Source organism: Silene latifolia, chromosome Y, assembly GCF_048544455.1.
Source record: "Silene latifolia isolate original U9 population chromosome Y, ASM4854445v1, whole genome shotgun sequence".
Classification (NCBI taxonomy): Eukaryota; Viridiplantae; Streptophyta; class Magnoliopsida; order Caryophyllales; family Caryophyllaceae; genus Silene; species Silene latifolia.
Window position 1 is genome coordinate 72,411,178 of NC_133538.1, and position 12,979 is coordinate 72,424,156.

At 39.4% G+C, this 12,979-nt stretch overlaps 1 non-coding gene across 1 annotated transcript; it reads left to right on the forward strand.

Annotated features, from left to right (window-relative positions):
* Positions 1-10,343: 10,343 nt before the first annotated feature.
* LOC141635937 (small nucleolar RNA R71) lies at positions 10,344-10,449 on the forward strand. The gene has a single exon (XR_012540590.1). It is a non-coding gene; the product is annotated as a small nucleolar RNA R71 (small nucleolar RNA).
* Positions 10,450-12,979: the final 2,530 nt, after the last annotated feature.

A 12,979-nucleotide genomic window follows, 5' to 3' on the forward strand; every position in this document is an offset into this window, starting at 1 on the left:
TCCTTGGTTTCCAGTAGCTTTTAGATACAACTTTCATTCTACAATCAACTTTATAAAACGAAAGTAACAGGGGTCTAAAAGTTCATTTCTAAAAGCTGTCAAAAATCGACACCAATAAAGTTTCAGTTCATAAGATGATTTTAATAAAATATTTTAAGTCAAAATAAAATTCTAAATATAACTAGACATTCTATAGTTTATTTAGGATAAAGATTATTCACTGGATCATAAGGGAAAGCTAGTTTACGAATCATTATTTTGACTGATGACAGATTCACAGTTTACAGGCGAACTGTTGATAAATAATTTATTCTGAACAAATCGTAAATCAGAAATTTATGAAATTCTTTGTGCAGACTCTATGCTTGAAAAAAAACATGAGTCTTTTTTCAACATTTTTTCAAATTCGAAATAAAAACAGGCGATATAAGTTTTACAAACAGACTGTCAGATTCAGCAGAAATAACGAGCAGTTTTGTCAAAACTTCTAAATTACTTATAAAATCGAAATGAAGGTTTGAGGACCTAAAATTTTACACACACTTCAATATAAAGTGTCTCGGCCACATATTAAAATTTCGAGAATTAATATTATGATTTAGTATTTTTAATCCATTTAAAACGGTACAACATTACTGTCTTTGCAAAAATCGTAACAACATAATAAAATCCGAAACAAATATTATAACTTAAAAATAGTTACCACAAAATTCATGGTGTCTTAAAAACACATATTCATTCCAGAAAAATATTTTATATAACTTTCAAACATAAAAACGAATATTTGCAATTCTAAAATCAAAACAATGATTAAAAATCTCGAGACCACCCTATTAGTGAATCACAGCCAGCACAACAATTCACAATACCAGCAAAATAATTCCTAATACATGCAACTACAACATAAATACCTCGTAATACTGAGTGACGTCGAAGTTACCTTAATCGCTATCCGAATTAATCAAGTACTCCTCCTCGTGTGGATCGTCGCGAAATCCTTTAAAACAAAACATTCGTATATGATTAAATCATAAACTAATTATGAGACAACGGTAGGGCTTTAGGAATACACGTCCCAAGAGAAGAGAAAGAGAGGTTTTGCTTGTCTTTTTTCGATTTCTTATTTTGCATGGAAAAGATGAATAAGGGGTTGTTTGGTTGACAATGGGGAGATGGAGTTCCCATGAAATAAAATTCATATGATTTTGCAATTCATGTGAATTTCAAAAAAGTTGTTTGGTTGGGATATGGGATCTCAATTCATGTGGGAAGTTCCACTTACCAAGGGGGTCTAGGTAAGTGACTTCCTACATTATGTACGAATTGGTGTTCCATAGGAACTTCAACTTCCCATTAATTGGGTAACCAAACAAGACCTCATTTTTGCACTTCCTAGGAACTTCCCATTCACATGAATTTGGAAGGCAACCAAACAACCCCTAAGAACAATATTTGAATAAGTGAATGTTGTATGGAACAAAATGAAATAAGGTAATGATACACTCACATTATTCACCGCTCAAACAATTAGAAACATAGGATTGTTTCTCAAATTAACATGCTCACAATTCGATAAAGGAGGAAGGAGTTATTTATGTGATAAATGCCTAAAAAAATAAGATATGGTCAAACAAATCAAAACAAGAGATTATTATCTCTACAATTTCACACGCCGAAAATCAGTTTTGGAGACATAGTCGAATTTTTAATATAGACCATTTAAAGAATGGTTATAATACGAGTCGGTCCAAGAAAGAAATCGGACCAAAGATCAACTTAGAACGAAATTAACTGAACTATTAAATCAAAACCGCAAATTAAAGGATAAAAATTAAATCTCATAAAAATAAAATATATGAGATTAGAAATTACCAATAATAAAAAAAAAGTTCAAAAAAAAAAAATTCTGAACCCAACGAATTAACTCGGAATAAAGTTCGAATATGAATAAAATGAACAAAAAGAATAAACCTGTAATACTTAGAAATAATAATAAATCTCGAAAATAAAGGAATATTCGAGATATACAAGAATTCAAAGTGATACTGTCGTTTTGTACCAAAAATAAACCTAATTAAAACTAACAAGAAGCTAGTGATAAGCAGAGTCGATCTCCAAAGGGAGGCAAGAAATATGTTAAGGGTTCGTCTATTTGGTCACAAATGAGGGGTTTGAATTTTGATTTCTAAACTAATAAAAGGTTTAAAGGACAAAGCAGTAAAGAAAGAGCAATAAAAGGTAGAAAATATGATAAAGATGATCAAATAAAGGAAAGCATGCCAGAATTTCGGTTCACCATGGTAGTCTATCGACTCAGCTGCAAATAGTCTAAACAATCTACTGTGAGACGGATACAGGAAAGGTCCTTTCGGTCCACTTTCTATCCTAGATTTCCACTAACTTATTTTCCGTCCTCGTCAGGGTAGTCTACTATTCATAGCAGGTCTATTTAGTCCAATCTTTCGATCCAGGAGTAAATTTAACCAGATTAAAGGTATCTTAGAAGCGTGCACTCAACTAAGTCGATATTATAGTTAAATTGCCATTGGTACATATTCTCACAAGTAAACTATCTAGTCTATTCGCTACATCGTCACAGTCCTACCATGGATTCCCTAATCCCGACATGAAAGAATTTAGTTACTCATATTACTAGTGATGTCAACAATAATAATAATGAATATACTAATTAGAGACATATTGAAATAACAATAATTATGATAAGATGAATTAGGGCAGAAATTAATATGGAGAGAAACAAGAATTATAGCAACAAATAAATAGATTAAGATTAAGAGAAGAAAAGTGATTACAATCTCAAGCAATCCGGCGTAGAGAACAATCCAAATCCAAGCAAGAGATTAAAGGAAGAGTTAACATTAGTAAAAATGAAAGAGAGATTAAGAGAGTTCTTTTGATGAATGAAGCGTAAGTAGCGTCCTTAATAACCTAATTAACGAAAGCTTAAATAGGCAAAAACAAAGTCTTAAACGAAATAATTCCAACACGGGTTAATTAAAGCCCGTGTAATAATAAAACCTCTCGATCGAGGGAAATCAAACCACTCGATCGAGGACTTCAAAAGCTAATCCTCTCGATCGAGGAGAAATACCTCTCGATCGAGGAAACCCAATAATCAGCATTTCGATCGTGTACAATAAAGTACTCGATCGACCTCTTCTACTCGCCAAACCACTCGATCGAATCAAAAGACCTCTCGATCGAGTGTTCTTCCTCAAAGTCAGCTTCTAATTCGTCATTGACTGCTTCGTTGACCACCCTTCACACACTTCAAGGCATGATTCTCGCTCTAACGTTCTCGTCTCCTTAATATGCATGCTAAATAGGACGAAAAGAGTACGATTTCACCACTTTCAGGTTCATTTCTGCAATTCAGACAAAACAAACCAAAGTAGCCAATTTGGGGCATTTTGCAATATATAACGGTATAAAAATGCATAGAAATACGTGTAAAATAAGACTAAAAAGGCTATATAAAATGCACGTATCAAATCTCCCCAAACCGAACCTTTACTCGTCCTCGAGTAAACTAAATGCAAACTAATGGAACGGAAATGAAAACTCAGAGCTAGCTATAACTTGTCTACTTGAACCAATTTAATACAACATAAATCAACAGTCATAGCTACAGCAGTCAATACGCAGACGAATTATAAGATGTCCATAAATAAAGCTGACCTATCGACCTTGCAAGACCAACAAAATCGGACTCTCACGTGGTCACTCTTCTCTCATTAAGCAAAGGGTGAATTATATATGTATAAGAGAGAAAGAGAAACAGTCACTCACCTAAACTGCGACCTACATAACATGCATGCAACAAAAATGATAGACGATTCAAGTACTATGCACACACTCCAACCAACAATGTCCGTCACAGCCGAGGGCTTACAAAAAGTATACGAATAGTGAGGTTCAGGTAAGAAAAGGCAAAATAAATTATGGAAATGTGGAGGTAAAAGCGCCAAGCTACCTCCTAAACAAGACCATATAGGACCATCCGAATCTCAACTAGCTGAAAAATAAAGCACAAGTGCCCTTCATTTGGCACACATCTCACTAACCAAATATACTATCTCCTCAAAAATATATGAATAAGAACAAAGGAGTAGACCGTCACAAACTTCCCTTTTTTAAAACGGTCGTAATACAAATCCAAACAACTTTTTCAATTTTTTTCTTTTTCTTTCTTTTTCTTCTTATACCTCACGTGAATTCTAATTTATTTTTTTTCATTTTTTTTCTTTCACGTCTCTTTTTTTCTTTTTCATGTCTTTTTTTTCATTCTTTCTCCTTTCCTCATTTTCCACCAACTCCAACAATACAAACGGGCCAAACTCGCAATATGGATCAACATACCACAAAAGACACACTAAACTAGCTTGACTGGGCAGGCATAGTTTTGGATGTAGCTAATGGGTCAAAAAGGCTAAATTTGGCTTAAGTGGAGCGAAATGGGTGAAAAATATAAGAAAGGGAAATTTGCAAGCACCTCCCTGCATGTGACACCGACCACAACCCGAGTGTATGCAATTGACAAGAAATCGAATTTCATAAATGTGCAAAAATGATAAACATGTTATGCAAGGAGTACTACTCTCAATTTCTACATGAACCGGTCATGAATGTCACCAGTTATATGGCTCTAAAACTTAGAAATTGTAAAGTAGGTTGCCAATTTATCAGGTCAAGTCTACACGGTCAACTAAATTTGAAAAAAACTCGTAGACATGCGCATGACTAAACTAATGATTGTCAATAAAGTGCAAGGCTCAAGTAAAAATGACAAGTTACAGTGCAATATCATCACGAAAATCAACCGTTCTGACTCAACCTATATGCATGAATATTTTATTAATTTTTTGAAATTTTCTAATTTTTTTTTAAATTGTTATGATTTTTTGAAAGAAATGAAAACAATGCAAGCAGAAAAATAGAAATGTGAATGCAAAACAAATGCAAATGCAGACTCAAAGAATGCATTACCCTCCTCAAACCAAAACGGACAACGTCCTCGTTGTCCTCCAGCATACACCAGCAGATATATACGGGGGAACGGGAAAAATACAACGAATAAATGAATGAAAAACAATAAATAAAAAGGAGGCAAAAGGAATAAAAGAGCAACAATGAACATACAAAACACGAATTTCCCCAAATCAGCCTGAAAACTGGGGAAGTGAGTAGACCAGTAGCTACTCGTCAGCCTCGTCCGTCACGTCCTTCACCGTGTAGTCCGGGTCTCTCTCCTACTCCCTCCTCCTCACCTCCTCAGCCTGAGTACGCGCCTCCTCCTCAGCTGTGCCCTGCTCGTCATCACTGGCTGGCTCTGGTTACCCCTCAGCTGGGTACTGTAGAAAGACGGGTGTGGCCAGCCCTCAGGAACGGGATGTCGTCGCATCATGTGATACTCGTATAGAGGGAACAAAGTAAGAGCTACGTCCCGCTCCATACGAGCCTGCCTGCTAAGAAGCTCAAGCAACAAACTGTCACGGCATCCTTGGTCAAGGACCGCGGACGCTTCAAAAGGTGGAGGAGGTACAAAACTAGCCGAGTAAACCGGCTATGTCTGGTTGGACGCAGGACTAGGAGTAGGAGTAGCGATCGAGGTAGGAATGGTCGTGGAAGTCTGGCCACCCGCAGAAGGTGTGGATCCCTCTCCAGTCTCAGGTCTTCTCCGCTTCCCAGAAGCGGACATAATAGGAGGCGGTCTAAGTAGGGGTGGTAATTGGGTAGAGGTGGAGGTAACCTACCCCCAATAGTGGGCAGGGGAACGAGACGGGATAGAGTGGTGCAAGGAAGGGTCGCAGATAAGGAACCAGAAATCCTCCAAGTCTGGTGGTCGGAAGCAAGCCAAAACATGGACAGCATAGCAGGAATGCCTAGGTACCTATCAGTATCTATGTATTGTAAGTCACGAGGGAAGACGGGGGGGAGAGAACGGGTAAGAAAAGTGGCCATGCCACCGCAGACGATGGTGCCCGTGGTCTTCTTCCCCATAGTGTGAAAGTACTGAGCGGTCAGGTAAGCAATGTTGAGGACGAAGCGTCCCTCACTATCAATATTCAGGTACCCGCCCAGAATAGGAAGGTCAATGTTGTTCACATTGTTTGGTTCTTTACGGCCAAAGATGGTACTGCCCATGAGACGCAAGAAATAATGGGCCAGGGGAAGGTGGGCCTGAGCGAGCTTGCGCTCCTCGTAAGTAGTCTTTGCCAAGGTCCTCCACAACATGCAGATGACCTTCCTAGGGGCGGCAGTGGGACCCGTAAAGGAAATACCTAACCTAGTACCAAACTTCTCTAAAGTCCAAGAAAAAGTCCAGTTAAATAACCGGAAGGAAACACAAGCACAGGTCGGGTCAGTGGCGTAGGCGCCAGAAGAGAAGGTAAAGGAGCTGAAAAACTCGAGGGTCAGCTCCTTGAAGGTCAAGGCACTCATGGTGACTAGTTGAGACATCCCCGTACCCCTCAAAATCTCAACAAATGGCTCGTAAATACCAATCCTATCAAGTGACTGACGGCACAAAAATTTAGTAGACAGAAAATCACAGCCTAGCTAAATCAAAGAATCGAGTGCGATGCATAGCATTAACAAAGATTACCTCAGGATAGTCGGGGTGCAAGTCAAGTTAATCATCCACGCGGATGGTGACACGGCCAGCAAAACAGCCAGCATAAAGTGTAGCTCGTCCGCGACCCCGCCCTCTAGTACCTGAAGAAGAAGCCCGTCCAATAGCGGGACGAGGTACTAGAGCGGCCCTGTAGACAGCTGTGACAGCTGCTGACCACGCAGCAGGGGTGGTCACCGTACCAGAGGTGCTAGTTGTGGCTGCAACAGTAGAAGCAACAAAAATAGAAACAGAAGTCGAGCAAGCAGCAGAGCTAGCAAGAACAAAAGCTGAAACCAACACGGAAGAGGAAGCAGATCTGGCCGTGACAGAATCAGAGCCAGCAGTAGTAACAACACTAGTACCAGCAGTAACAACAGGTAAAACAGGGGTAGCGGCAGCAGTACTAACAGTCGTGGTGACGGTGGTGGCAGCAGGGACCACCGTCTCAGTGGAGGACGGAGAAACAGTCGAACTAATCGATGGCAATGAGCTACTCTCCATTCTAATCAAGTAAGCATGGGGGAACGATAATCAATTGAATCAATAAACCGCATAAACCCCAAAACAGTCGGGTTTTTCGAGCTAATTAGCAAAACCCTATACCCTAATTAATCAAATAAAATCGAAATAATCAACAAATTAACAAAAGAGTAAAAGGGAAACTTACTTTATCAATAAACCCACAAGATAAGCACGAAAAACGACAAGAAAACGATGAAAAATGGTGGAATTTGATCGAAAAACCGCAAAACCCTAATTCCCAAATTCAACCGCAACAAAGCCGAGATTCAAGGGGAAAATAAGGGGCAAATGTCGATATGCTAGCAAGGAGTAAATTGTGGGTGTTGGATTTGGCAAAGGGGAAAAGATTATGGAGGATTTTGGGGTGTTTGTCGCAAAGGGATGAACAAATGAAAGAAGAAATGAAAATAATGAAAAATGAGAAGTTTAAAGGTTACTTCCTGCGTGTGAAATTCAATTTCACTCGATCGAGCATTTTGAAACAACTTGATCGAGAAGTCAAGCCTTCATTTCACTCGATCGAGCAGAATTCCACTCGATCGAGAACTCCCCAATTTTGCCATTTCGATCGAGTACTTGTAAACCTCTCGATCGAACCCTTTCCTGTGCATTCCTCTCGATCGAGTACAAAAAGTACTCGATCGAGTTCTTTTCTTCGTTTAATTCATCCCAATGCGTCATTATCTCCCCAAACCTGCATAAAAATACTCGCAAACATATCCCGACAATACCAAATCGTAAAATAACAGTCTATAGTCTTTCTAACTAAGCTAAAATAATCTAAAATCTAGCAGTTCTAAAAATGCAAATAAAGAAATTCAACGGAAATTTAAAATTAATTTTTACAATTTGTTACACGGGGCATTCCCCGCTCAATTCCCAAAACAATTCAGTAGCCCAAGAGAGGGCTTCTGACTGTAGGAGGTCCCTTCAGCGTCCTTGACCGTCCTCTTTGTTCTCCACGAGCTTGAATTTGAACCAGTAGGGGGAGAATAGTTAACATCCACGTATGCACGAACTTTTCTCGTCCCTTTATCTTTCCCATCAGCTTTGACGTTAGGATCCCCGGTTTGATTGACTTTAATTGCACTACGACCTTTGACAGCTCCTGCATCTATTCCATCTGTACATGCAGTAAGGAAAACAGACGAATGTTCCTCCTTTTCGCTCTCAGTCTGAGGCGGAGGGGTCACAATTGCAGCACAAAATTCCACATTTTCAGCAGGGGTGTCAATATGGGAGTCAGTAGAGGAGAGGGCATTGCAAGGTTGAGCTTGCATAGGAGCCCTACGAGATTTAGATTGATGAAAAATCAATTCTTCATCACCTACCTGGAATGTGAGTGTCTCACCACCGACATCGATCACTGCGCGAGCAGTGAATAAAAATGGTCTCCCTAAAATAATAGGGGTGTGTGTGTGTCCTCCGGTATGTCAAGCACTACGAAATCAACGTGAATAAAAAATCTCCCGATTTTGACAGGTGTGTCTTCTATTACTCCTAACGGCCGTGATATACTATGATCGGCCATCTGTACGGTCATGTTTGTGTAATTAAAGTTGGTCAAACCAAGTCTCTATGCGAGATACAAAGGTAAGACGCTCACGCTAGCACCAAGATCGCATAGCGCGTTATCAATTAAATGGGTACCTATATGACATGGAATCGAGAAACTACCCGCGGATGACTGTTTAGGTGGCAACTTATTTTGAACTAGGAGAGTCCCTACCTCAGTTAAAGCTACCGTCTCATGATCGTTGATATGCCTCTTACGTGACAAAATTTCTTTCATAAACTTTAAATAAGAGAGTACATGTGTCAGCAACTCAGCGAATGGAACAGTAACCTGTAAGCTTTTCAGGAGCTCGGCAAATTTACCGAACTGTTGATTGGCTTTAGTGCTCGGTAATCGCCTCAGGAAGGGCACCGTAATAGGAATCTCGAGCCCTTTGTTTCTCTCTTCCAATGTCTCAGCCGGTTCAAGCTCTTTTTCACTCGATCGGGTCTTTTTCCCCCTCGATCGAGTCCTTCCAGGTGACATTTCACTCGATCGAGCAATAACAGCCTCTCGATCGAGTTCCTCTATTTGCACAGTGTTCGATCGAGGTATATTTTCACTCGATTGAACTGTTTCCTCAAAATTTTCACTCGATCGAGTGGTTTTCAGCTTTCAATCGATGCCTTGATTATCCAGTTCTCTCGATCGAGTAACATTTCCACTCGATCGAGTGCTTTCTTCATCAATTCTACTCGATCGACCACCAGAGATCAGTCGATCGAGTATATTCTTCGTGGTAGGCTTATCTTCAGCGATAATTGACTGTTCATCAGCATTTATGGCCTTCCTTGGGTCAGATATGTCATTTAAAGTTGACAATTTTGGTCCTTCATATGAACGACCACTTCTCAAATTAATTAAGTTTACCATCTCGTGTGTATTCTTCTCAGATTGGGACGGCAAATGACCCGGTTTCCTCGTGGACTTATTGGCGGCGAGTTAAGCAACTTGAGTTTCAAGTGACTTGATGGATGCTTTTTTCTGTTGGTCACTTAGTTGCCATTACTTTGTCAACGACTGAAGCATTGTCTTTAACTCAACTAGCTCACTTACCCCACTTGAAGATGATGCTCCTTGATTCGGTGGAGGAAAAGAAGGAGGCTTTTGGAAGCCTTGTTGAGCTTTGTGAGGAGGGACATATGGTTGCTGCTGCTACGGTGGAGGAGTGGGATTAAGAACATTCTGACTTGTCCACCTTGAATTGGGATGAACTTCCCCTTGATTATTGTAATAGGAACCTCCTCCTTGGCTATATTGCTGAAAAGCAAGGACTTGTTCTTTCTCAGTTAGACAGTCAATAGCAGTATGACCGTCGTCGCTTCCACACCTCTCACAAATGACAGTTTACTGTCTAGTCAACAGATGAGCCGTCTGTTGATCTCCAGCAGATTGCAGCTCCAATCTATCAAACTGAGCATTCATGGCTTCCACCTGAGCCACGACTGCCTTATCCACTTAATGGACCGTTCGAATACTATCCCGTGGGTTCCCATATTCAGCACAATGGGTCGCCATCCCTTATCATCATCAATGTTCTTTTGAAATCTTCCGTTGGATGAGGCGTCAAGTATAGCTCTGTGGTGATCGTACAACCCATTGTAGAACTGGTTGCACAAAAACCACTGATCAAAACCATGGTGAGGAAGAGACCTCACCAACTTCTTGAACCGACACCAAGCTTCATAGAAAGTCTCATCAGGTGCGTGGTTAAAACTAGTAATCTTACCCCTCAGCTAATTAGTGCGTTGTGAAGGGAAGTATCTTTTGTAGAAGGAAAGTGCGAGAGTCTCCTAGTTGGTGATACCAGCAGCTGTCTGGTTAAGATCAGTCAGCCACTCACGAGCTGAGTCAGTTAGATAAAAAGGAAATAGCACTTCCTTTATCTTGTCCTGTGTTACTCTCTTAGTAGCGGGAATAGTAGAGCAATAGTCGGTAAAGACTTTCATATGCTTTTGCGGATCTTTAACCGCCACACCTCGGTATTGATTTCTCTCCACCAGATTTATGTATGACGGGCGGATATCGAAGGTGTTACCGTCCTTAGTTTGGAGGTTAAAACCTTTGGGAATCGAGGATGCTTTGGGCTCCGAGTGACTTGCAATGTTAGGCATCTTTACTGGCTTGTTGGCAGAAATAAGATTGTCTTCTTCAAAAGACTGGTCTTCTGCAAATAAAAAGTGTTGTAGCTCGGGCTCTAAAGTACTCAAGTCTTCCTTTCAAAGCTGTCTTTTTAGACGAAGTCTATCCCGAAACAGTCTTTCTGGCTCTGAATCAGCTGGAACTAATACCGACCTGTTTGACCTGGGCATACACAGCACTGAAAGAGATAAATAAGAACTGTCTCAAGGAATAAAAATTCCCTGAGACCGATAAAAATGAACGAAAACAAAAACAGACAGGGCTATTGCCTCCCCGACAACGGCGCCAAAATTTGATACTGTCGTTTTGTACCAAAAATAAACCTAATTAAAACTAACAAGAAGCTAGTGATAAACATGGTCGATCTACACAGGGAGGCAAGATATCTGTTAAGGGTCCGTCTATTTGGTCACAAATGGTGGGTTTGAATTTTGATTTCTAAACTAATAAAAGGTTTAATGGAAAGAGCAGTAAAGAAAGAGCAATAAAAGGTAGAAAATATGATAAAGATGATCAAATAAGAGAAAGCATGCCAGGATTTTGGTTCACCATGGTAGTCTATCAACTCAGCTGCAAATAGCCTAAACAATCTACTGTGAGACGGATACAAGAAAGGTCCTTCCGGTCCACTTTCTATCCTAAATTTCCACTAACTTAACTTCCGTCCTCGTCAGGGTAGTCTACTGTACATAACAGGTCTATTTAGTCCAATCTTCCGATCCAGGAGTAAATTTAACCAGATTAAAGGTAACTTAGAAGCGTGCACTCAACTAAGTCGATATTATAGTTAAATTGCCATGGGTATAGATTCTTACAAGTAAACTATCTAGTTTATTCGCTACATCGTCACAATCCTACCATAGATTCCCTAATCCCGACATGAAAGAATTGAGCAACTCATATTACTAGTGATGTTAACAATAATAATAATGAATATACTAATTAGAGACATGTTGAAATAACAATAATTATGCATAAGATGAATTAGGGCAGAAATTAATATGGAGAGAAACAAGAATTAAAGCAACAAATAAATAGATTAAGATTAAGAGAAGAAAAGTGATTACAATCTCAAGCAATCCGGCGTAGAGAACAATCCAAATCCAAGCAAGAGATTAAAGGAAGAGTTAACATTAGTAAAAATGAAAGAGAGATTAAGAGAGTTGTTTTGATGAATGAAGCGTAAGTAGCGTCCTCAATAACCTAATTAATGAAAGTTTAAATAGGCAAAAACAAAGTCTTAAACGAATTAAGTCCAACACGGGATAATTAAGCCCGTGTAATACCAAAACCTCTCGATCGAGGGAAATCAAACCATTCGATCGAGGACTTCAAAAGCTAATCCTCTCGATCGAAGAGAAATACCTCTCGATCGATGAAGTCCAATAATCAGCATTTCTATCGTGTACAATAAAGTACTCGATCGACCTCTTCTACTCTCCAAACCACTCGATCAAATAAAAAGACCTCTCGATCGAGTGTTCTTCCTTAAAGTCAGTGTTGGTGATTTAAGTGTCATCGACCATTTAAATGTAATTGGATATCGTGGTAAAAATCGTACGGAAGCTCGTAATGTTATAATATGAATCGGGAGTGTGGAGTACACGTTCATATATAAACAAATTATGGAGCCAACGGGATGAACGGAAGAAAAGGAAAGGAAACATTAATCGATCGATTAATGTAGTCGACCAAAGACATCGAACGCCGCTGTTGGAAATGAATGGGTATGTACCTATTCACTTTAATTCCGTTTCATGCATTCACACCAATGTCAAAGGGTGCATATTTTCCTATAAATAGGAGGACATATGTGAAAGTTTTACATAGAAAAATTATCAGATTTTACCTTCTACAAACTAATACAAAAACAAGTAAAGTTTCTTTGTTTTCTCGCCTAAGAAATCAAAGGTCGGTGTAGTTTTATCCTACGATCGATTTCGCGGTTTCCCTAGGCTTGTAAGGGGCGAAATACTTTCTAAGGAAAGCCGTCCCTTGCGACTCTACATTAATCTAAGCACCATATATTTCCTTTCTATACATATTCATATTGTTTCATACACTATATACATACCCCTTTTATCCAACATTCTTAGAAAGTATTTTATAGTGTGTGTGCCATGGAT